We start from the raw sequence: 23,730 nt of genomic DNA, 5'->3' as shown, positions 1-23,730 counted from the left end.
ATATTTTAAAATAAAGACCCACATCCCACCAACTTTTTCAACTCACTTTCCATTACATTTCTTAAAACCCGTGTCGGGTCAAAGTGTAGCAAATTTTGGGGGACGGAGGAAGTAGCACGTATAAATCGATAGACTTAGAATATATAGGCATTCAGTATGGCTATTCATTTATTGTGAATAATTAAGTTGTTTATACCCATTCGATGCAATTTAGTGCTTGCAATTTTAATTCCAGATTGCCGTTGTGAAAGATGTCTAAATACGACTATGAAACGCAATTTCAATCAATTTTGGTGTTCCAGTTTTGTTTTGAGCATTATTTGTGAAATTAATTTGTTGTTGGTAGTTATTTTTGTTACTTTTGTCGCAATCATATAGGCACTATGATGTGAAGTCTCGACAAGTAATATTATTGTCATCATCTCATTTGTGAAGAAGGTCAACTTAAGTTTTCAATTACTAGTTCGTTAATGACTTTATTTTGCATAAAATATAAAATTTATATATAAAATTTGTTTCATCTATATCGATCTGTTATGTTTTCATTAGATTTATATCATTCTCCCTTCGGCCTTAAAAAATAGACAAATTTGTACATGACACATGTTTTAATGTCCAATTTGATAAAGTAAGAGAAAGATGGAAAAAAATAAAAAGAGAAAAGATAGTAAAAATAGTGTTAGTGGATCGTGGGTCCACATTATTAATGGTATGTAATTGGTTAAAAAAATTTTATATTAGATTTGGCCTAATTTTTTATGACAATCCAAAACGGTAAAACTAATTTAATTTTTCAGCGCAGAGTAAATTTTAATATTATACTATTAAATCGATCATATGTTTTTATTTTAAATAATTAAGAGACTACATATGCAGCACAGTTAATACTGCTTTATGATTGAGAAGAATCATTCTTGATTAAACCATAAGAGTTGACATTATTTAATTTAATTTATTTAACAAACTGCTAGTGTCTATATACGTATAGTATCTATTTTGTCCTAGTTGACATTATTTTAAATGAACAACTTATCGAGAAATATGTACAAGTTCAACACAAATGTGTAAAGTGTTCTGAAAACAATTTATAGAGGATATATGTAACATTGAAATGAAATAAATTTCCATTTACAAAAGACTATATTAAATTAACAGGAGACTTAATAATACTAATACTATCGAAGACTTAAATATAACATATAAGACTAAGTCTAAAAACATTGAAACTACTAATAAAAGACTTGGAAGGGAATATAGTAATAAAATACCATCACATTAATATCTGTGCAACGTTGAATGACCAAGTTCCTGCCATCTTGTTTTATTTGATGACAACTTGTATATTCCAAAAAAAAGAAGATTTATAAATAGTAAAGAAGGGGTAAATGCTTTCTTAGATTATGATTATACAAACATCTAGTATGACATAAGACGCTCAAGTGGATGATCGAAGACTCGGACGTTCATTGACTTAGCTCAGTTTTACTTTCTAAATATACATAAATACTACTACTAATGTGTGTTAAGAGAAACTGAACAACATGCAAACATCAATTTTGGTGATGATCGTGTTCATATTACCCACACTAGTACTTTCATCACAAAATTATCCCTTATCTATGCCCCACTGCGACGACAACTCTTGCGGCGACATACGCATTCCCTTCCCTTTCGGCACAACACAAGAATGCTACCTCACTATACAATTCTGGGTCACTTGCAACCGCACAGATGTCGATCATCCAAAGCTATTCTGGGGATTCGGAAGTCGAAATCACAGACATATACATGGACGGCCAGATGAGAGTGATGCACTACATAGCCAACGATTGTTACTACCGCAACGGCTCAAGTTCTTTCCACAACAACCCGTGGATCGATCTAGCTACTTATTTCACCGTCAATAATACTGCAAACAAGTTCACAATTGTGGGGTGTGATGCCTATGCCTTGGTTTCGGGAACTAGGCTCGAACGCAGCTTCACCACGGGCTGCACCGCCATGTGCAGTTCCGAGGCTGATCTCACGGAAGGGTCGTGTGCCGGAGTGGGATGCTGCCAGACTCCCATCCCCCAGAATGTGTCGAGGGTGGAAGTTGAGGTCAAGAGCTATTCCAACTATATCGATGTTTGGGATTTCAACAACTGTGGCTATGCTTTTGTTGTTCAGGACTCTGCCTTCAACTTCTCAAAGGATATCTTACTACCTTGTCAAATGTTAGGAAAGCTTCCTATGGTGGTTGACTGGGTTATCAGGAATGGCACGTGCGAAGAGGCCAAGACAGATGCCACCACCTATGCTTGCATCAGTGAAAACTCTGAGTGCTACAATCCCACAAACGGATATGGCTATCGCTGTCGCTGCGTGGGCGGATTTGAAGGAAACCCTTATCTACCTAAAGGATGTATAGGTGAAGTATTATTTTGCGCCAAATTATTTTCCCCTTGTTATGTAGTTGATGAATGACTAATCAACTAATGAACCTCTTTCTCTTTGTTTACAGATATTGATGAATGCGCAGATACGAATCATAATAATTGCACCATGAAGGAGTATTGCAATAATGAAGAAGGGACTTATACATGTTCATGTCCGGATAAACAAGATGGTGATGGAAGAGGTGAACATGGATGCATTCTTCCCCAAAAGAAGCACAATATGAAGATTGCATATGTCTTGATTGGTCATTATACATTGACACTTTAACTTCGGATTTTTGAAACATATTATTTTCAAATTTGGTTTCCTTAAACAAAACAAACAAACAGGGGTTGCATGTGGGATCATTACTTTGCTACTGGCTATCATCCTCCTCTACTTAGAACTAAAAAGAAGATCACAGAGAAAGACGAAGCATAAATTCTTTCTCCAAAACGGCGGGGATAAGTTGCAAGAAAAACTCGCTACGAGAGAAGCCTCACCGGATATGGTCACCATTTTCAGCTCATCCGAGCTAGAGAAGGCGACAAATAACTTCCATGATAGTATGATCATTGGCCGAGGTGGCTTTGGCACCGTGTACAAAGGCGTGCTAGCAGACAAAAGAACAGTTGCCATAAAGAGATCTATAAGAGTTGATCTCACACAGATCGAGCAGTTCATCAACGAGGTAGTTGTTCTGTCTCAGATCAACCACAAGAATGTAGTTAGGTTGCTTGGTTGTTGCCTGGAGACTGATGTCCCCCTTTTGGTCTACGAGTTCATCAATAATGACACCCTTTCTTCCCACTTGCACAATAAGGCTAAGGCGCGCTTTCTTGATTGGAACACGCGTCTGAAGATTGCTACAGAAACTGCAGAGGTCCTCTCGTATCTGCACTCTTCAGCTTCTACCCCCATCATACATAGGGATGTCAAGCCGGATAACATTCTTTTAGACCATACTTTCACAGCAAAGGTGTCGGATTTTGGAGCTTCAAGGTTGGTTCCCGTTGATCTCGCACAACTATCCACGATGGTTCAAGGGACTTTCGGATACCTTGATCCTGAATACATGCAAACAAACCAGTTGACAGAGAAGAGCGATGTTTATAGTTTTGGAGTTGTTCTGTTGGAGCTAATTACAGGGCGAAGAGCATTGAGTTTTGATAGGCCGATAGAAGAGAAGAGTCTTGCCAACTATTTCCTTTCTGTACTCAAACAAGACCTCTTGTTTGAAATTCTTGATGAAAATATTGTAGGGTTGGAAAATATGGAGGAAATATCTGTTGTTTCTGTCCTCGCGAAAGAGTGTTTAAATGTAAGAGGCGAGGATAGGCCTAGTATGAAGGAGGTAGCGATGGAGCTCGAAGGGCTAATACTCGGAGGGAAGCACTCGTGGGCACGAATTAAAGTTCACGATGAAGAAGAGATGGAGTCGTTGATTAGAATTGATGATGGAATGAGTCACTTTGGTAATGGTGATATGAACTCAAGTGTGGGATATGACAGCATCTCTAGGGATCATATTCTTTTGCCAATGGATGGAGGAAGATGATATCATTTGAGTAATTTGGCATTAATTAAGTATGCATTTTCATTTTGAATCTTATGGAGAATACATAAGTTGTTTTTTTTTGCCATTCGGTGTAATTTAGTACTATACTTGTATACTTTGTCAAATGTATGTTGGAAAAAAATTTGAAAGATGTCTTATGCATGGAAATTATCAATTTTGAGGCCCACAATGTTTAGAAATAAATATAGTAGAATAATTTTGTGTTGTTTTTTTCTTACATTTGTCACAATCGTGCAACCACTATGATGTGAATCCTCAGCAATAGATTTTTTTACGTCATTTCATTTGTGAAGAAGGTCAACTTGGCTTTTTTCAATTAGTTCGATAATAAGGTCAAATTTTTTTTAATTTGTTCGATAACAAATTATTTAAGTGTTAGTTTGGTTTGAAGACCAAAATATAAATATATTTAAGTTTATTATCATTACCAATTATGATAAGGGTATTTCCCTTATCACGACGTCGGAGACGATAAACAAGAAGTCTCGGGAGGCGGAATCCTGTCAACTCAAGCTTAAACAAAGTGCATAAAATAAAATAGAAAGAGACGTAAATTCATATACATTCATTCTCTATTTATAATACTAATACTAACTTAATGAGCAAGACAACCAACATATGAAAAAGATATACAATTTCTAAATTATCTAATTAAATAATGCAACTAAATAATAACGCAAGATATGATAGAGATATGGAACAATGAATGTATCGACTCCCCCGCGGTTAAAATCCACCTTGTCCTCAAGGTGGGAACCACGATGCAACGAAGAACGTTGCGAACATAAGCATTGCCAAGGTATCGCCTCAAGATTTGCACAAAGCTGACAAAGCGTACGGACATTCGTGGTGGAATAGAACTCCTCCAATGTCCACACATCAGTGCTGTCGATGTACTTCATTCTGATTTTGTTAAACAAATCACACAAAACAGTTGTTATGGAAACACTTGATACGTCGTGACTAGCCTTGGAGTTATCAGCGCCTACTTTTTCATGTATAACACCAAAAACTGCTAGAGTAGATAGCAACCCGTTAGTTTCTTTAGCATCATCTTCCCCAGAAAGAGGTCTCTCTGGATCCTCATTTGAACTGCCATCGGCATCATATAATATCTTCTTAGAAACACTGCAACAAGAAGTATCTTTGAAGAGGTCAGAATCAATTTTGCATTTGACATCTTATCTCACAAAACCTTTTGTCCCATATTGTCTAGATATATAGCCATTTTCATGTGAATCTTCTAGGTTGGAATTCACTCCATCGGAATTATCAAAATTGCTTGGAGATGAATAGGTATTTTCGCTAGAGGGCTGTTGTGGCAATGGTGGTTGCGGCGAGCAATCTGATCGCGACAACAATAGCAAGGCCATGAAAATTCCCCAGTGGAGAGAGGCAATGCTAGTGGAGCAGCGAGCCCTAATGAAGAACAATACCTTGGATATATGTCTGAAACTTGATGGAGTCCGAACTGTGGGATGCAGATGGATCTTCACCATCAAACGAAGGCCAGATGGATCTATTGAAAGGTACAAGGAAAGGCTAGTGGCCAAAGGGTACACTCATACATATAGAGTTGATTATGCCGAGACATTCTCACATGTGGCAAAGATTAGTACTATTTGAGTACTTTTCTTGATAGCAGTAGCCAGGGAGTGGCCACTGCATTAGTTCGACGTGACAAACGCCTTTTTACACGGGGAACTAAAGAAACCCATATGTATATGGAAGCACCTCCTGGATTTACTATGTAATTCGAAGGAGGGAAGGTCTACAAATTAAACGGACACTGTACGGGCTAAAGCAGTCACCTAGAGCATAGTTTGGGAGGGAGACATAGGCAATGAAGAAATACGGGTACAAGCAAAGCAACTCTAATCATACCTTGTCCCTGAAGAAAAGAGAAGGAAAGATATCATCTACGTAGATGATATGATTCTCACTGACGATGACGAAGAGGAGATAGGTCAACTAAGGAAGAATTTGTTTGCAGAATTTAAAATGAAGGACATGGGGCTTCTAAATTACTTTCTGGGTATAGAAGTTCTAAGATAAAAAAAAAATGGGATCTTCATTTGTCATATGAAGTATGTCCTAGACCTCCTAACTGAAACAAGAATACTGGATTGTAAGCCAGCCGACACTCCCATAGTTCAGAATCACGGTCTATAGATAGTTGAAGGACTCGAAGCTACTCACCACACCAGATACCAGCGTCTAGTTGGGAAACTGATATACTTATCCCATACTAGACCCGATATAGCCTACACAGTTGGAGTATTAGTTCATGCATGTGTCTCAAGTAGCTCTGAGGTTTGTTCGATACCTAAAGGGGACGGTAGGCCATGGAATTCTATTCGAGAATCATGGATATCTGGAAATTCATGGGTTTACAGATGCTGATTGGGCAAGAAACCCAAATGACAGAAAATCAACTGCCAGTTATTCACCTTTGTGGGGGAGGAACTTTGTCACATGGCGAAGCAAGAAACTGAGAGTAGTAGCTTTGTCTAGTGCTGAAGCTGAATTTCGAGGCAATAAGAGTGCATTGACGGAGATTCTATGTGATGCATTTTTTATTAGCACTAAATAATTATACAAGTATGCATGGTATATATAGTATAGCTAAAGGTTAGTACCAGTTATTGAACATAGAGAAAACGAACACAAATTGGCTATCTTCTAGGTTTCTTTTACTATTTGGAGAAATAAAAGGTTTTTGATTTTTTGAAAATAAAACTTGTAAAAGCGAAGAAAAATACAATTGCAGATAAAACACAGACAGAAAAGAGATGAGATAAGGGAACTCAAGGGATGTTCTTTCAGGGTTATACAGATTCCAACTACAACACCCTAGCACAGTTCATACTTTACTAGAACGAGTCACGACTATATTGTCCATGCTGCACAAAGTGGATTATAGACACTAGGGTTGTCAATCCTAGATTAATAACTCCTAAAAGCTCCTAGGACTCCTAATGTTCTCGCTCTCAATTAATAGTGTCGTTTTAAGGGAAGTTAATTGTAACATCAACTAAGCTCTTCTAGCTCGCCAATATCCTCTCACGATTATGTAGCAAGCCAATAAATTTCATAGAATATGTCACTCAAACGTGAAGCAATTATCCAACACTTAGATTAGAAGCAAAGTAATGAACAAAACGGATATTAAATAAATAAGAACTGTATAGCCAAAGTCACTACTAACACATCCCTAGAATTCTACTATGAGTTTAGTTACACATGATAGAATAATCTAAATACATAATTTGTAGGGAAAACGAAGAAAACATTAGAACTAAATTGATAAAAACCAAAATGTAGAATTTTTGTAGCCTTGATCTTCTCTTGAATTCTTCTTCAAACACCTTGAACTTGATAAATAATGGAAGAACTCTCTAAGTATTCTTGCTCTGGTCCAGAGCCTTTGTCCTAGCGGCAAGGTGCTTAGACATTATTGTATGAGGTGACGAGTTCGAGCCCTCTTGACATCAATTGTAGTTTCCTCCTTTCTATAGGAGTTTATTTGTAATTTTCTCCTTCATATAGGTGTTTTAAAAAAATATTCTTGACCTGGAACTATACTGCAAAAGTCCCTTGTTGATGAAGCTTGAGGGGGTATTTATAGCCTTATTTTCATGTCCCTTAATTATGACAAATATTCAGCACAGTATGGTAAATCTTGAAGAGAAAGTAGGTCAAATCTGTGCACCGCATTTTCCCAGTGGGCCGCTATACGTTGTTCAGCGGTCGCTGCAATGTGTTCCGTAGCGTCTGCCTCTTGATCAGCAGTCGCTACACTTTGTTTCAACAGTTGTTGGCAATCATCCCGTAGCTACTGGATCATCTGGAGCGGTCGCTGTGCACAAACCAACGGTCGTTGGGTGTGTTCCTCCTTTTCAGCTTAACTTTTCCAAAGTGGACCGCTATCTGTTTAGCGGTCGCTGGTTGTGTTGCAGCGAGCCGCTGGACCTCTCGAATACTCAGATTTCCAACTTCAACTTTTAGCTATTATTTTAGGCTCTATTTTGCATATTTCTCACAAAACACGTCAAAATACCAAAATAGACAAAATATACTCCCTCCGTCCCTCTGTAGCTAAGACGTATTCCTTTTTTAGTTGTCCCACTGTAGCTGAGTCATTTCCTTTTTTGGCAAAATACAACAACTTTTCTTCTCTCTTACTTTATTCCGTATTCATCTCTCTACCTTTTTCCTTTCCTACTTTATTATTCATTTACTTAACTCACTTAACACAACTTTTCTTCAATTCCGTGCCGAAAAGAATTGCCTCTACTACAGAGGGACAGAGGGAGTACAATTTATAGACATGTAATGCAACTTTGACACTCATAACAGACCAAATAATGCCCTTAAAATAGTGCAAAAACCGAGCGTATCAACTCTCCCAAACTTAACTCTTTGTTTGTCCTCAAACAAAACACAAAAGAAACAATATAGACGCATAGATTGCATAAGGACTAGACGTCAGAATTGCCTCATAGCATGGAAATGGAATGAATACATTAAGCGTAAATTAACACAATCAATTCAAACAAGGCTTATTAATGCACTTTCCTTACTAACTCATGGAACACCTTGAATTCATGCACTCACATGTGGCAAACTTCCAAAGATAGGAAGTGTATAAGGTAATGTGTATAAACACTCAAATCATGCATCATGCAAAGTTTATCATAGGCTTGCTCAAAGTCTAATCCCTCCTCTACTCGATGTGATTAAGCATCAAAAGTACGAAGCATCAAAAGTACGAAAGATCTTTATTTTGGTTGTAATGTAGGCTCATTGGTAGGTGAGGAATATTTGGCTTAAAAATGACAAAAAATAAAAAACCCAAGTAAAGTAAAATAGACCCCACTTTTCTTATAAACCTAAGACACTTTTAACATTTATTCTTCCTTCAACTCACTTTCCAATCCTTTGATTTTCTTCTTTCTTTTCTTCACAACCTTCCTTTTTATTTATTTATTTTATAACATAGGCATCCTCTCTAGATCAATCACACTTTAAATTTCTTCAATTTCAGAACATGCACTTTTAAAACTTTAAGCATACTACTTTTTCCACTTTATATACTTCTCCCTTATCTCTCCAATTCCTTCAAAATAAAATAAAATAAACTACACTAACCCAAGGAATTGTCCCCATTATTTTGGCTTCTAAGGAATAGACTTAAAGGCTCAAAATTGGCTCCAAAGGTAATAAGAGATTTTTGAAAAGGGTCAAAAATTTTGGATAAAAAGTAGCTATGAAAAGATTGTCTAACATCTTCCCTTATCTACTTAAACATTATGTAAACTTAGGTAGATAAGGAGCAAGTTCTAGAAACATGTACATGCATGGAGATATATCACACAAGAAAGAATTAAGGCTCAAATCTCACAAGGTATAAGCTTGATTCAAGGCGAACAAACAATTAACTAAGTATGCATCTTTTCACAAAACCATCAAATCAAAACGTTAAGCCATACTTAATCATAGGTGGAAAGAATTTAAAATCATAGGCAACTCAGTCTAATGTGTCCCTCTACATGCGTGTTTCTAAGTTCTTCATGCTATGTTCATGGCATAAATTTTACCTTCGAGTTTTAAATACAAAAACATCCTAAACTCACCGTCCACCACGTCATCCTTCTAAACTTATTTACAACAAAGTGTAAAATAAGTTTGTAGAGTCGGTTGGGACGTGAGTAATCAAAGAAAATAGTATATATACCTTGAAATTTTCATGGTGAGGCTGAACAAAGCAAAAACTCAAAAAATTGTTGCTGGAGTGCGGTTAAAGATCCAGCGATCGTTGGAAGTGAGTCAGAACCATTCTAGTAGGCCCTAGCGGACCGCTGCGCAAGCGCTAGCGGTCACTGGGAGTAGTCCAGAAGCTGCGAAATTTCAATAAACATAATAACGAAATTAAAACAAAAAAATACTTAAAAACTGGAAATAAATGACTGGATTGCCTTCCAATAAGCGCTCTTTTATAATCATTAGCTTTACTTTACCCCTTCTACTCTTTGGGAGGTTTCTCCAATGAAACCTCGTCCTCCTCCATTACTTTGTCCGAGCTATAGAATTTTCTTCACACGGTGGCCATTGGCTTGGATTAGAGTTCCATCAGGAGCTAACAACTCAACTGTCCAACTATTACAGATTTTGTTGATCATGTAGGGGCAGGTCCATTTTGACTTCAACTTCCCGGGAAAAAGAGAGTCTTGAGTTGTGCAACAAAACAACATCCCTCAGTGTGAGTTCCCTTGGGCTGATCATTTTGTCAAGATAGGCTTTCATCCTCGCTTTGTAAGTAGACGAGCTATCATAGGCTTCCATTCTAAACTCATCCGTCTCATTAGGAAAAATGCGCCTATCTTCTCCGGCCTTGTAGAAATCCTGATTTAACTTCTTTACCGCCCAAAAGACCTATATTCTAACTCAAAAGGAAAATGACATGATTTTCCAAAAACAAATTGATAAGGAGACATACCGATTGGAGATTTGTATGCGGTACGATATGCCCACAACGCATCATCCCAATCCTTTCTATTTGTGCTTACTGTTTCCTGCAGAACGAACTTAATCTCCCTATTCGCAACCTCAGTTTTCCCATTGGCTTGAGGGTGGTAAGGTGAAGTGACTCGATGCTTGACTTCATACTTGTCCAACACGTTGTCCAGCCATTTATTGTTGAAATGAGAGCCTCCATCACTTATGAGTGCACGGGGTGTATCAAACCTATTAAAAATATTTTTCCTCACAAAATAAGTCACAAGTTTAGATCATTAGTTTTGGTAGGAATTGCTTCCACCCATCGAGAGACATAGTCAACTGCAAGCAAAATATATTGATACTCCTCCGTTTTGGGAATGGTCCCATAAAATCTATCCCACGTACATCAAATAATTCTACCTCAATGAATGAGCATCTATTTCTTTTTGGATATTCCACCAATGAGTTGGCATTCATTGCATTGCAACACATGTGTTGCAGAGTCACGGTAAAGAGTTGGCCAATAGAATCCACTTTGTAGAATCTTGATGGCAGTCCTTTGCACATCAAATGTCCTCCGGTTAGGGACGAATGGAGCTTGAAAGGCTAATACTCTGAGGGAATCACTCATGGGCACGAATTAATGTTCACGATGAAGAAGAGACGGAGTCTTTTATTAGAATTGATGATGGAATGAGTCACTTTGGTAATGGTGATATGAACTCAAGTGTGGGATATGACAGCATCTCTAGGGATCATATTCTTTTGCCAATGGATGGAGGAAGATGATACTATTTTAGTAGTTTGGCATTATTTAAGTATGCATTTTCATTTTGAATCTTATGGAGAATAAATAAGTTGTTTTTTTTTGCCATTCGGTGTAATTTAGTACTCCCTCCGTCCCGCTTTAGCAGTCTCATTGACTTTTCTGCACTCGTTTTATAAAAATGATAATAAATAGTTAAAGTGGAGAAATAATAAAGTAAAAAAGAGAATAATATAGAGAAGAGTCTTATCTACATTATTCTCTTTTTTACTTTATTATTTCCCCACTTTAACTATTTATTATCACTTTTACAAAACGAGTGCAGAAAAGTCAATGAGACTGTTAAAGTGGGACGAAGGGAGTACTATACTTGTATACTTTGTCAAATGTATGTTCGAAAGAAAATTATGCAATTCTAAAAGATGTCTTATGTATACAAATTATCATTTTGAGGCCCACAATGTGTAGAAATAAATTTAGTAGTATAATTTGGTGTTTTTTTTACATCTGTCACAATCGTGCAACCACCCTCAACAATAGTTTTTTACATCATTTTATTTGCAAAGAAGGTCAACTTGTTGTTTTTAATTAGTTCGATAATTAATAACAATTTTTTTTTCTGTACAAATTAATAAATATTTATTAAATTTGATTAGTATATAATAGTCTGTTATATATTTGAAAATAAGAGTATATATAATCTGTTAGTTTATTAAAAATATGCCTAAAGGCCCTAAACAAATAGGTACGAATTTTAAAATATCTTGGGTTGTTTCGATAATATGTTAGTATTTTACTATTAATCTATCATCATCACTCATATTTGTTTAATTCTTATTAATAGTATTGCAAAATATTCGATCATATACACGTACGTAGGACTGCTATTACAACTGAAGAGTCAATTTTATTTAAACCATTAGAGTTGATATTAGTAAAGTTAATTTATAGGGGAAACTTGCTAATATCTATATTAATTAAATTTAGATAAACAAAATGTAGTTACAAATGATCAAGTTTGACCTACTTTAAAGTATTTTAATATGAACAACCTATAGAAGAGTATATGATAACGGAGCAGGCTACGACCGAGAGCCCATTAGTCCAATCAATGTTGTTCGGCCCGTTCTAGTAAGCGGCCCATATATGCTTAGTTTCTTGAAGTGGCCCATAGGATTACATGTTCACATTTTTTCAACCATGTACAAAAAAGGGGCAATTAAAACTAATTAAATCTAATTTCGTTGCTCACATATATCAACCATCTGTCGGTGAAAGAAACAGAATTAAATAATATTGAATGTGAAACGTAATTTATTTGATAAATACAAGCAACTCACAAAAAATTAATTTGAAAAAAAAAAAAACAGCATTGGATTTTATCCACATAACCCGGTTGAAGAATCAACTATCGACAAGCGATATACGCATTAATATGGAGCAATTTTATTGTTTTTGCAAATTTATCATTTGAAAATGTGGAAATTTTATCTATAGTATGGTGATAAATATCGACATCCTATAAAATTTAGTGATATGATTACCGAACAGGCCAACGTGTATGACTGATATGGTATGTGCATGGTATAAATGCAAATTAGGCAATACACATTTAGTCCACAAACTTGGGATTGTGAACAAGAATTTATTAAGCAACAAATCCTTAAGCTAAATCCATGGCTGAAGTTTCCGGCAGCCAATCTCATGCCTTGGCCGCCATTCCCTGCCCAAGGCACGTTAAGCCGCTCATGACTGTGTGCCACCAAATAACCAAACACGGCATTAAGGTCTGTTGTAAAATAGAATTGAAATGCGGAAATATAAATATTGGAATGAAACAACAGGAATAACTTACTTAATTATTTCCTCTTGATTTGAAGTTTGAACAAGGTCACCTTAGTCAATGCCCAATCTATTCACGATAAAATAGTTTTAGTAGATAGAGCTGACAACATTCTCCGACGGGCTAGCTCCGGCGGACGATCCCCTTCACGCTATCCAAACGACAAAATAAGTTGTGTGATTGCTGATAATTCGCATGTGAGTTCAAACTGTAGGGTTTTCGCCGCCTTTGTAGCCTTAGCGCTACTGTTACAAGTTCTGAACCTCATTCGACTAGGATGTCTTGACACAGTACCATTTTTTCTTTTCTCTCTTTTTGATAATATATAAAAATACTACTCCCTATTAGTCTCGGTGCACATTAAGGGCATGTGCACACCGGTACTTAATTATGTGTTTGATAAACGGCCCAATTATAGCCTAGTTCTACAGTGAGCCTAGCTGGCCCATCCCAGTTGACAACCATACTTCAAATAGTGATTCAAGTTATCTTACTCCCTCCGTCCCATAAAAATACAGAGGATATGACTCGAGAATTAAGAAAAAATTGATAAAGCAAGAGAGATGAAGAGAATGGTATGGTAAAGTAAAAGAGAGGAGGAGAGTGGTAGTTAATATAATGTTAGTGGATAGTGGGACCAACATTATTAAATTGATATCTTTTCAAAACTGGAATGCACATATTTTTGTGGGACAGACGAAAATGGAAAGTGCACATATTTTTATGGGACGGAGAGAGTATTAGATAATCCCTCCGTCCCACTCTAATAAGTGACACATTTTCCTTTTTGGGATGTCTCACTCTAAATGATACTTCCTCCGTGAATAAGAGTTATGTTTTTCCATTTTGGTCCATCCGCGAATAGGAGTCCCGATTCATAATTACCATAAATGGTAAAAAGGCCCCACATCCATAAAATTATTCTACTCACGTATCATTTAAAACTATATATATTCAAGTGAGACCCATATTCCACTAACTTTTTTTCACCTATTTTTTTTAACATTTCCTAAAACCCGTGCCGGAAATATTAGCTCCACCTCTTTCTTTCTCTTTATCCCACACTTCCTTCCACCTCTCACCGTGGAGAATCCCGTTGACATTAATGAGTTGGGTGAGAATGAGTTGGTTTCAGAGGGAATAAACATGAATGATGAAATTCACTATGCGAAGTTTGAACTCCCAGTTCTCCATGCACGCCTGCGCAGCCCATCAAGAAGTGGAATGCCTTGAGGTCCTCCTAGATTATATTCCTAATTGGATAGGCACGGTGGTCGTGGCCGATGATACTGATGGTCGTACAATTGATGAACTCAGTAAACTATTTAAGACAAAATAGCAGCAGGATAACCATTCTCTTCGAGACAGATTTTTAAGGTATGACTGTCTTTCTTGCTCATTCTTGTTCCCATATTGCATTAATCTAAAATCTCACTTCTTTTTTCATTTAACAGAGAGATTCGGATGAACGGGAAACAAAGAAGACATATGTCTCCAATTCAACTAGCTTATGTTTTTATTCAGTAGAACTAGTATTTTGCAAATGAAGGAGCATTTTTTGTTATCTTGTTTGATGTTATGCTGTTATGATTAAATGGTACGATATACTCTTATTTTCATCTCCATCTCCAATCTCCATCTTCAAACAAATTATTCATGGCTTTGCATTTGAGGAAGAAGATGATAATTAAACATTAGTCTGAATGTTACAAATAAAAGTATTATCAATATTACCAAAATATATCGAAAATCAATACGTATTGATTTATTTTAAACACGAGAATTATCCGCAAGTGTACGGGGTTAGTGTAGCAATAAACAAGTAAGAGTATTGTATCCACAGAGACAAATTGTACAACTTAAGTACCAGAGACAAATTGTACAACTTAAGTACCATGACCCGATTTTAACTACTATCTAGAGAATCTGGAAAGATTGGTTTTGATTTTGAAGAAAAACAAATAAACATAAACAAGCTAAAAGCACACAACAAAGAGAGAAGTTTCAAATAAAAGAACACAGTAGAGCCTTAGATCCAACTACAACGAACACGATGCGAACAATTCAACAACTTCGATTACCCAATTAAAGTCTCTAGGATTACTAGGAAAGCTGCTAGTCTAGGCTAAGCCCTCTCTCGGGTGCACTCAACCAATTGATTAATCATTAATATTGAAGTCTCCGTCTAATACTTCACAATTAATTCCTTAAAACAAAAGGCTCAAGCCCTCACTCTAAAATTCCTTTTCTCGAATGCAAATTATCTAAGTGTTGTTAATTCTTTTATCAATCCTAATTAGGGATCTCTCTATTACTCATAGCTAGGTCAACAAACTCAATTGGTAGCTAAGCAATTGAATTAAAAAAGCACAAGAATGATACAAAGAAATCACAAGAGCAAAGGTAATCAAAAGTCCTTCAATTAATCAAAAGCGTTCATTGTAGTCTTCACCAAAACTGTACAAAAGATTTAGCCACTCATATTCAACGCAAGTTCACAAGAGAAATCCATAGAAAGTGAATTGAACATAGGAAAACTAATAAAGATACTCCCAAAGGTGAATTGAATGGGCAAATCGTCTTCGTCTTCGTCTTTAAACTTGTTGATGAATTGGACTTTTTGTCACTTCAATCTGCTCACAAATGTGGAAACTGCTTCTAGGGCGTGTGGAAAGTGTGCTGAGTAGGTCCTATTTATACCTGGGGCGAAAAATAGAAGAAAATCAGCGCACAGGCATATCGCCCGGCCGAGCGATTTTAAGTAACAAAACACCAGGCCCGGGCGTTTTTCTTGAGCCACGATGATGCTGCGAATGCCCGACCCCAGCGAGTTTCCATGGGAAAACGCCCGGGGACAGTGGGAACGCCCGACCTTTGGAGCAAACTCCCGGCTTCGTGCAGTAGAACGCCCGGCCTAATCTTTGGCTGCTGTTTCACCCGTTTCCACCTGTTTTGACTACAAAAATTCGACAAACTTATCAAAACACTAAAGTAGGGGATCATAGATGAAAACTCAAGTAATGTGCTTCAAAACACTAAAATATGTACTTTTAAACATCCAAGACAATTGCTAATCTACGAGTTTATCACCAGACGAATCAAATCACTGTCAATAAGTGTATTTAGATTCATGGTGAAGCAAAGTATGTGTACGGTGGAGTGGTGTGAGTAAAAGAGGAGAAAACCGACTATAAATAGTTAAAAAGTGGTCCGTCAATAAAATTGTGCAATTATATTTTATAATAACACTTCTGATTTCGTTGCTTTTGACATTCTTTTTCTTTGTATGACAACTGCCTCCACAAGTCCGTGAAATTGGAAGCATAATTTTTTAAGTTCCTTTTATATCGCACATTGCAACATTTCGTAAAGTAGTTTTTTTTTTTTTTAATAAACAAACATAACCTATTTAAAATATACAAAAATGATATCCTAAACTTGAAAGTAAAATATTGTACAAATATATAATAATGAATAATATAGAACTTCTTTTAAGTAGAAAACTCTTCAAAATATTAAACGCTATCTAAGATAAGTTTGTGTTGGAAATTTATCGGGTCGGGTTGGATAAAAAATTCATAGTCCATGACTTTATATGCAACATTTAAAATTCACTAAAAAAACTAAACTATTTTAAAAGTAAAATTCATGAAAAAAATTTAAACTATTTTAAAAGTTCATGACTTTAAAGGTAATTTTTCCTTTAAAAAAATCTATCTTAGAAAATTGTGGACTCTTTTGAAAAATGAGTATTCTTTCTCCAAAATTTATCCTCGGACAAGACTCCTATGCCACTTCATCTCATTAAATTTAAAACCAACCATTCTCTTTAATATTTATATTCTGCCGGCCCAAACCATGACCATGTAGCCCCTTCAAATGATTTCATTAATGTAGCCCAATAAGAAAGGAAAAGATTCATTTCATTATTATTAGGAGTAGTACTTTTTTGGTTAACACCTCATGGAACTTTTTGTTCTGGATTAACTCGGTAATATTAATTATTAATCAGCTATATTCAGGTTTTCGGCCATTGAACAACAGAATGAATTTGTTATGTATTGAGACAACAATGCTATATTCACGTCTTCTGCTCATACCTCTTTGTTTAATGATGTTTGCTTTACTTTACAAGTTTTACCCTTCATATACTCCATATTATACCATGGATCGAGAAGCAGGTGATGCATTTCCAAGAAGAAGACTGTAATTCACTTACCTTTTTTACGTGATAAATATGTTGTTGTTGTTTTTTTTGGTTTTTTTTTTTCATATTTTCATATCTCAATTAACATTGTTTCCCAAAATCATTTTATGGAGGATATTTTTTTCCCTTACCATAGTTTCTTGTTTTATCCCACTACTGCTCGTGGCATTTTGATAATAAACTACACTAATAGTTTGACTGCCCAACAAATCATAAAATTATTTTATTCAATTTTCTCCTTACTAATTCATTTATCTATTAAATAATTTATTTTTTTACTCATAGCTAGTAATTAATTAATTAATAGTATTTTTCAATTTTCTAACACTAGTAATTTGGTACTTATAATTTTTGTTTATTTGTTCATTTATGTTCATTGATGTTTTTTTAATATAAATCTATCTTTTAATTATTGAAACACTCATATATATTGTCACTGTATGTATCTTTAATTTATATCTCAAATTTTTATGGTGCCGTCGATACTTAAAGATATGCAACAATTTTAATAGTAGTGCCGTGCGAAACCCCAATATAAAAATATTGGCTATGCCAGTGAAATATTAATATACTTATATTTTTTCTTAATTAAGTAACCTACCTAAAATATATCAAGTAAATGATGAAGAGTCTTTGAACATCAAATAATAGGGGTCTCGAAACTTGGGATACCATCTAAATTTATACTAATAAACTTTGTTAAAATCCACCTCAAATATAGACTTGTATCTAACTCTGATTTATGGTCGTGGATGACCGGACCCGTTAGTAGCTTGTAGCAAAGTAAAATTGTACAAGTCTTCATCCATTACCAAGTCTCTCATTTCTACTTCTTTCTCACTTCAACGCAATGGCGAACAGGGGAAATGATTAGGTGAGACTAGTGATAGCGAGTTAATACAACTTGAAATTCAAACTGAAAACAATATGTCTCCCTTGAGGCTGCATCAACTTCACGCATGAAGGGCACCATTTCAATTTGTAGCCGGATCCCATTGTGGTGGACATTGTTTTCCGTTTGAATTCCAAGTTGTATTAATTCGCTGTCACTGAGTCTCTCCAAATGATTTCCCTTGTTCGCCATTGATGAATCATTCATCAATGTCTCTAGCCACCACAACCACCATGCCTATCTAATTCGGGTTATATTTGAGTAAGGTTTGAACGTTGCTTGCCTGCTCTAGGGTCCATACCCGAATGTCGCTCCAGCGGGGTCTAGGTCGGTGCCAGACCACTGGTATCACCAGATTAACATCACTATAAGTAAAAATATACTCGTATAGTTGTATTTGCTTCAAATATAATACTTCATCCGTCCATAAAAAATAGAGCACACTTACCATCTTTGGCCGTGCACAGAAAATACAACACATTTATTTATGGAAATTTTTCAACAAATAATAACCCTACACATCATTCCACTAACACTACTTATCTCTTACTTTTTTCCCTTCTCTCTTACTTTACCAATTCTACATTAAAACCTATGTCACGCACCAATTGCTCTATTTTTTTTGGACGGAGGGAGTAATAAACAACATAAAATAAAATCTATTAAATAATTTACATAATGTTGTAACTATATTATAGGAAATTTATGATATATTGTTAAAATGTGACAAATAATACTACATAATTATATAGGAAATTTAGTCCTTAATATATCATAATAAAAAAAATGAAAAATAGTGAATATATAATACTCTCTCCGTCCAAAAAATAGACAATATTTAAATCAACCCGTGTTTTAATACGCATTCGGTAAAGTAAGATAGATGTAGAATAAAAACGTGATTGAAGTATTGTTATTAGTGAGAACAAAGTTTCCTTAAATAGTGGTCTATTTTTAAGGGATATCCTAATATGGTAAATATGATCGATTTTTAAAGAACCGATAAAATATTATAATTTTAAATATGATGCATAATGGTAAATACGAAGCACATCTGCAAGTGATTTGTTGTTGAGGTCAAGGTCTCCTTTTATTCTTCAACCGTCACTTGCAGCCCTATGATTGTGTTGTTATTTATAGTTGATTATGCAGTATGGTAGTATAGTATATTAGATGTAGATCTATGCTTCTTACATAGTAGATCTATTATCTTCCTAGATTTTTATTTGAATGTTAAAATGCAATTGACCGGACCTAGATTAATCTATTTTTTGCGGCTCGATTTACCAAATGTAATTGCTCTTCGGATGTAGCAAAATCAAATGTAATTGCGGTATGAATGTATTAAATCAAATGTAATTGCAAATTCTTGCAATCATCTCAAATTCTACCTTTCCTCTCTTTTTCCTAATTTAAATCAACCCGTGTTTTAATACGCAATCTAGGGCTGGGAATTCGGTCATCGGTTAGTCGGTTAACCGATGACCGAACCGAAAATTCTTGAATTTCGGTTATCGGTTCGGTTCGGTTCCGGGAGCAAGGCATCGCACCAGTTATCGGTTATATCGGTTCTACCCGATAACCGATCGGTTAACTGAAATAACCGACCAATATATATTATGAATGATGAATTATGAATAATGAAAGAAGTTAGTCTGTAGTCAAACTTTTAGCTCACAAAAGAATTTAGTAAGCTCGGGCCTTTTAAGAAAAACCCTCGCGTGTTACTGTGATAGCTTGACAACTATATAATGTATGTTTTGCTTTTCGGCACGTATCCACTGAGTACTACTCCTGTACTCAGCCCTGCATTATTAATAAATGTGCAGGTTGAACGTCAAGAGGAAGAAGTGATGATTAGAGTCGATGTTATTAAATAATCAAGTGGATCTTCCAACGATTCGTGTCTTCATACACGAAGTCGTAAAGTGAGAATTGTAAGGACTTATTCTGCTGTGATTTTGTGAAGAGAGAATTGTAGAATCATGTTTATTCTATCTCGAGACCATGTTATCGAGACCACGAACTCTGATTCATTTGACAAGATGCTTATTCTATCTCGAGACCACGAACTCTGATTCATTTGACGAGATGCTTATTCTATCTCGAGACCATGTTATCGAATATTTGGTTTCTATTTTATGATATCGTTGACTTGGCATTTGTTCATAATCTCAAGTTCTAGCCCTTTTTCTTTCTCGTTCTCTTTAATCCCCCTTATTCTTCGCGGTTTACCCGCTTTCGCTATCCTTAGCAAAATGCGGTCGTGACAGAGTGGTATCAGAGCCTCAGTTTCTTTCCTACTCTGAGATCAACCATTTCTTCAGTCAAGATCTAGACTTGTTCACTAGATCATTCCAAGTAATCGACTCGATCAACACTCCAAGACGTTCAACCAACCAAGTGAAAGTTGAAGAAGTGGAATTTTGAGATAGCTGAGACAAAGTGTGACAAAAATTTTCTAGTTGATATGAATCTTCAAAATTAGCCCAAGACTTGTTCTTGTAAAAGCAACACAATTAAAATTACAAACTATAAACACTACAACAATAACATAAAAACACATTACATTGAAACTTAAATAAATATTACTCTAAAAAGAAATGTAATAGAAAGTGGGTTGAAAAAGTTAGTGGCATGTGGTTCCTTCTTTTATATATTAATTTTAAAATAAAATGTGAGGGGAATGAGTTAGTGGAAGGTGGAGTCTACTACCAAAAATGGTAAAAGTGAAAGGTGACAAATTTTTAGGGACGGACGAAAAAGGAAATATGTAATTTTCACGACGGAGGGAGTAGAACAAAATATTGCATAGATGGGGGAATAGAAATGAAAGAAAAGTGTGTGAGGAAATGACCACTTGGAGACCTAAGAACCTCTTGGAGACCTAAGGACCTCCACCAAAAAGATGATAACAACCCTTGGCAACTTTCATCCAAGCACTCATTTTTACTAAGTGATTAACCCCGGGCTATCCACAAAGCAACCATAGCCCGGCCGTGGAATTTTTCCAAACATTCATCTCACCCAACATGGGGAGGGACTCTCACAAAGGAGACTCTTTTTTTTCTAAACTCAACTCTAATCTCTTACAAATGATACAAAAGACCCTATTTATAGATGTAGATGATTAGGAGGTGAAAGGTCACTCAAACTAGGGTTGGAATATGAAAAGACACTCAAAATAATTCAAAATCCCGCCTTTTAAATTCTTCTCGGACACAAATCGCCTGGTTGGGTGTTTTCATGCAACAAAACACCCGCATGCGTGAACTTTCTGGAGCCTCCTTTGCTTGACTTCGCGACTTTCGTAAAATGACCATAACTTCTTCATCCAAGCTCCGATTGAGTCGTGCAAGATATCCACGCGAAGCTCTTTTAATGATGAAAACAATGGTAGCCTTCGAATAGCATTTGGGCATCATATGGATAGGCGAATCACTGCTCAAATCTGACTCCAGTTGCGGCTTGGCTCTTTGTCACCTGTTTCACCTCACTTTCCTTAGTTTAGCGCTACCCGGATTCATATCACTAGTCAAGGAAACGAAAGAATCTAGACAAAATAGGAACTTCCCTAAAGAATGTAGTTTAAGATGGGACTACGAAGGATGGACCATAAATCTGTAATTGCTTTCTTGAGCAACAAATTTTGAGATGATGATAGACAAAGTTAAGCACGAAAGCGTGATCCGCAATGATACGACTTTGCGTACAAGAAGAGCCGACGCCCAATGCACTAGGGCACAAGAGGGGCAAATGTTGAGCTTAGACCTGCTATCTTTGTAAACTATTCATTGCGAGTTGGCAATTTTATCACAGAGATGTTATTCTTGTCATCTTGAGTAATTTGAGAGCTTCCCCGAGACAATGATAAGTATTATTTGTTAGTTGTTGATATTTTAATACGAGTTGTTGACATTTGATATTCTGGCTATTGATATGTGAATTTATAAGTGTTATTTGTTACTCCCTCCGTCCCGGCTAAGATGACACATTGCTTAGCCGGCACGGGATTTTAGGAATTATTGGTGAAAGTGTTTAATTGGAGAGAGAAATGGTGGGTGTAAGTATTAAAGTAGAGAGATAAAGAAAGTTGGATATTTTAATAAGAGTGATAAAAAGTGGTTGAGTGTATTAATTGGAGAGAGAAAGTTTCTAAAAAAGGAAATGTGTCATCTTAGTTGGGACAAACTAAAAAGGAAAACGTGTCATCTTAAGTGGGACGGAGGGAGTAGTTGTTTACATTTTAATACGAGCTGTTGACATTTGATATTCTCGGTATTGATATGTGAATTATAAGTGTTATTTTTTAGTTGTTGACATTTTAATACGGGCTGTTGACATTTGATATTCTGGCTATTGAAATGAAATGAGATAATACTCCCTAGTTGATATAATCTACTTGCAGAAAATGGTTCTCAGTTCTCAATTAAGCTAAAAAAATCTCAACCTAACAGGACCTATATATATATAGGGGAGTGATCAATTGCTAACTCATCATTTAATTGCTAACTACAACTAATTTAAGGCCACATGATTTTAAAAAACGTGTGGTCTACAATTTGCCACGTGTAATTTTCATTTTTATTAATTAAATCGAAAAAAATTAAAAAAAAACGCCAAATTAGGGTTTTGGATGAAAATGTCAATATAGTGTTTCGAAAATATCAACACAATGCTTTGAGAATGTCAACACAAATTTAGGATTGACATTGTATATGCTTTATATTGACATATTATCTTAGTTGTATTGACATTAGCCTGTGTACGAAAAATAAGAAAATTCTTGATTTTTTTTTTCAAATTTTGACGTCGGAACATATGCATGTAGTATATCGTTGGAATCCTTATAAAACTATCTTTAATTTGATATATGTTATATGAATTTAAAGTTTTGAGATTTCTTTTAAAAGTTAGTTATAACTAACTTGACATTAATACCCCTTTGATTTTTATTGGAATTAATCCTATAGCCTTATTGACGTTTTTTGTTGATCGTATTGATATTTTGTGGTTAATGATCTAGGCCTTTAATTTGAATATCTAATGACTATTATTGAGTTGTAGTTAGCAATTAAGCATTGAGTTAGCAATATAACACTCCCCTATATATATATATATTACAAAGAAGAAGAAAAGACTAGTTTGGTGTGCCCTCCATCTATATTTGATTGTCTTCCACGCGACGTCTGGTCCATGAAGGAAACACTTTATGAACAAAGGCGTGCGAAGCAGGATTGCTTTTTTCCCCACCAAACGTGGCTTTTTTTCTATCTTACTCCAACAATTGTTACTACAAAGTGGAAAAGTGGGAATCCCATGTTTTGGATGTACTGCTCTTACCATGTTCCCGTCTTGAACTGGACGCATACCGAACCGTCCAATCGATTGGGTCTGCACTTCAAAAGAATCAGATCCGACCACATGTTGTATGCCCTCCACTCTGCTGAAAATTCTCACTACATCAATTTATCACTAAACATCATCTTGATAATGATCATGTCTTTTCTATATATTCTTTGAT

The 23,730-nt window shown here is 35.7% G+C and overlaps 1 long non-coding RNA gene and 1 pseudogene across 2 annotated transcripts; one reads left to right on the top strand and one right to left on the bottom strand.

Moving 5' to 3' along the window:
- Nucleotides 1-1,523: 1,523 nt before the first annotated feature.
- On the top strand, nt 1,524-4,086 carry LOC125210286 (wall-associated receptor kinase 2 pseudogene; annotated as a pseudogene). Its single transcript, XR_016136790.1, has 3 exons — nt 1,524-2,410; nt 2,504-2,683; nt 2,769-4,086. The product of XR_016136790.1 is annotated as a wall-associated receptor kinase 2 pseudogene (transcript).
- Nucleotides 4,087-15,509: 11,423 nt separating this feature from the next.
- Nucleotides 15,510-16,375, bottom strand: LOC148931024 (uncharacterized). Its single transcript, XR_016136336.1, has 2 exons — nt 16,156-16,375; nt 15,510-16,063 (listed from the first exon to the last, which is right to left on the bottom strand). It is a non-coding gene; the product is annotated as an uncharacterized LOC148931024 (long non-coding RNA).
- Between the last annotated feature and the right edge of the window lie 7,355 nt (nt 16,376-23,730).

The sequence above is a fragment of the Salvia hispanica genome, chromosome 3 (assembly GCF_029641045.1).
Source record: "Salvia hispanica isolate PSC_SH4W2 chromosome 3, Shi_PSC_v1, whole genome shotgun sequence".
NCBI lineage: Eukaryota > Viridiplantae > Streptophyta > Magnoliopsida > Lamiales > Lamiaceae > Salvia > Salvia hispanica.
The sequence above is the reverse complement of the archived record's forward strand: the minus strand, read 5'-3'. Positions and strand labels throughout refer to the sequence as shown.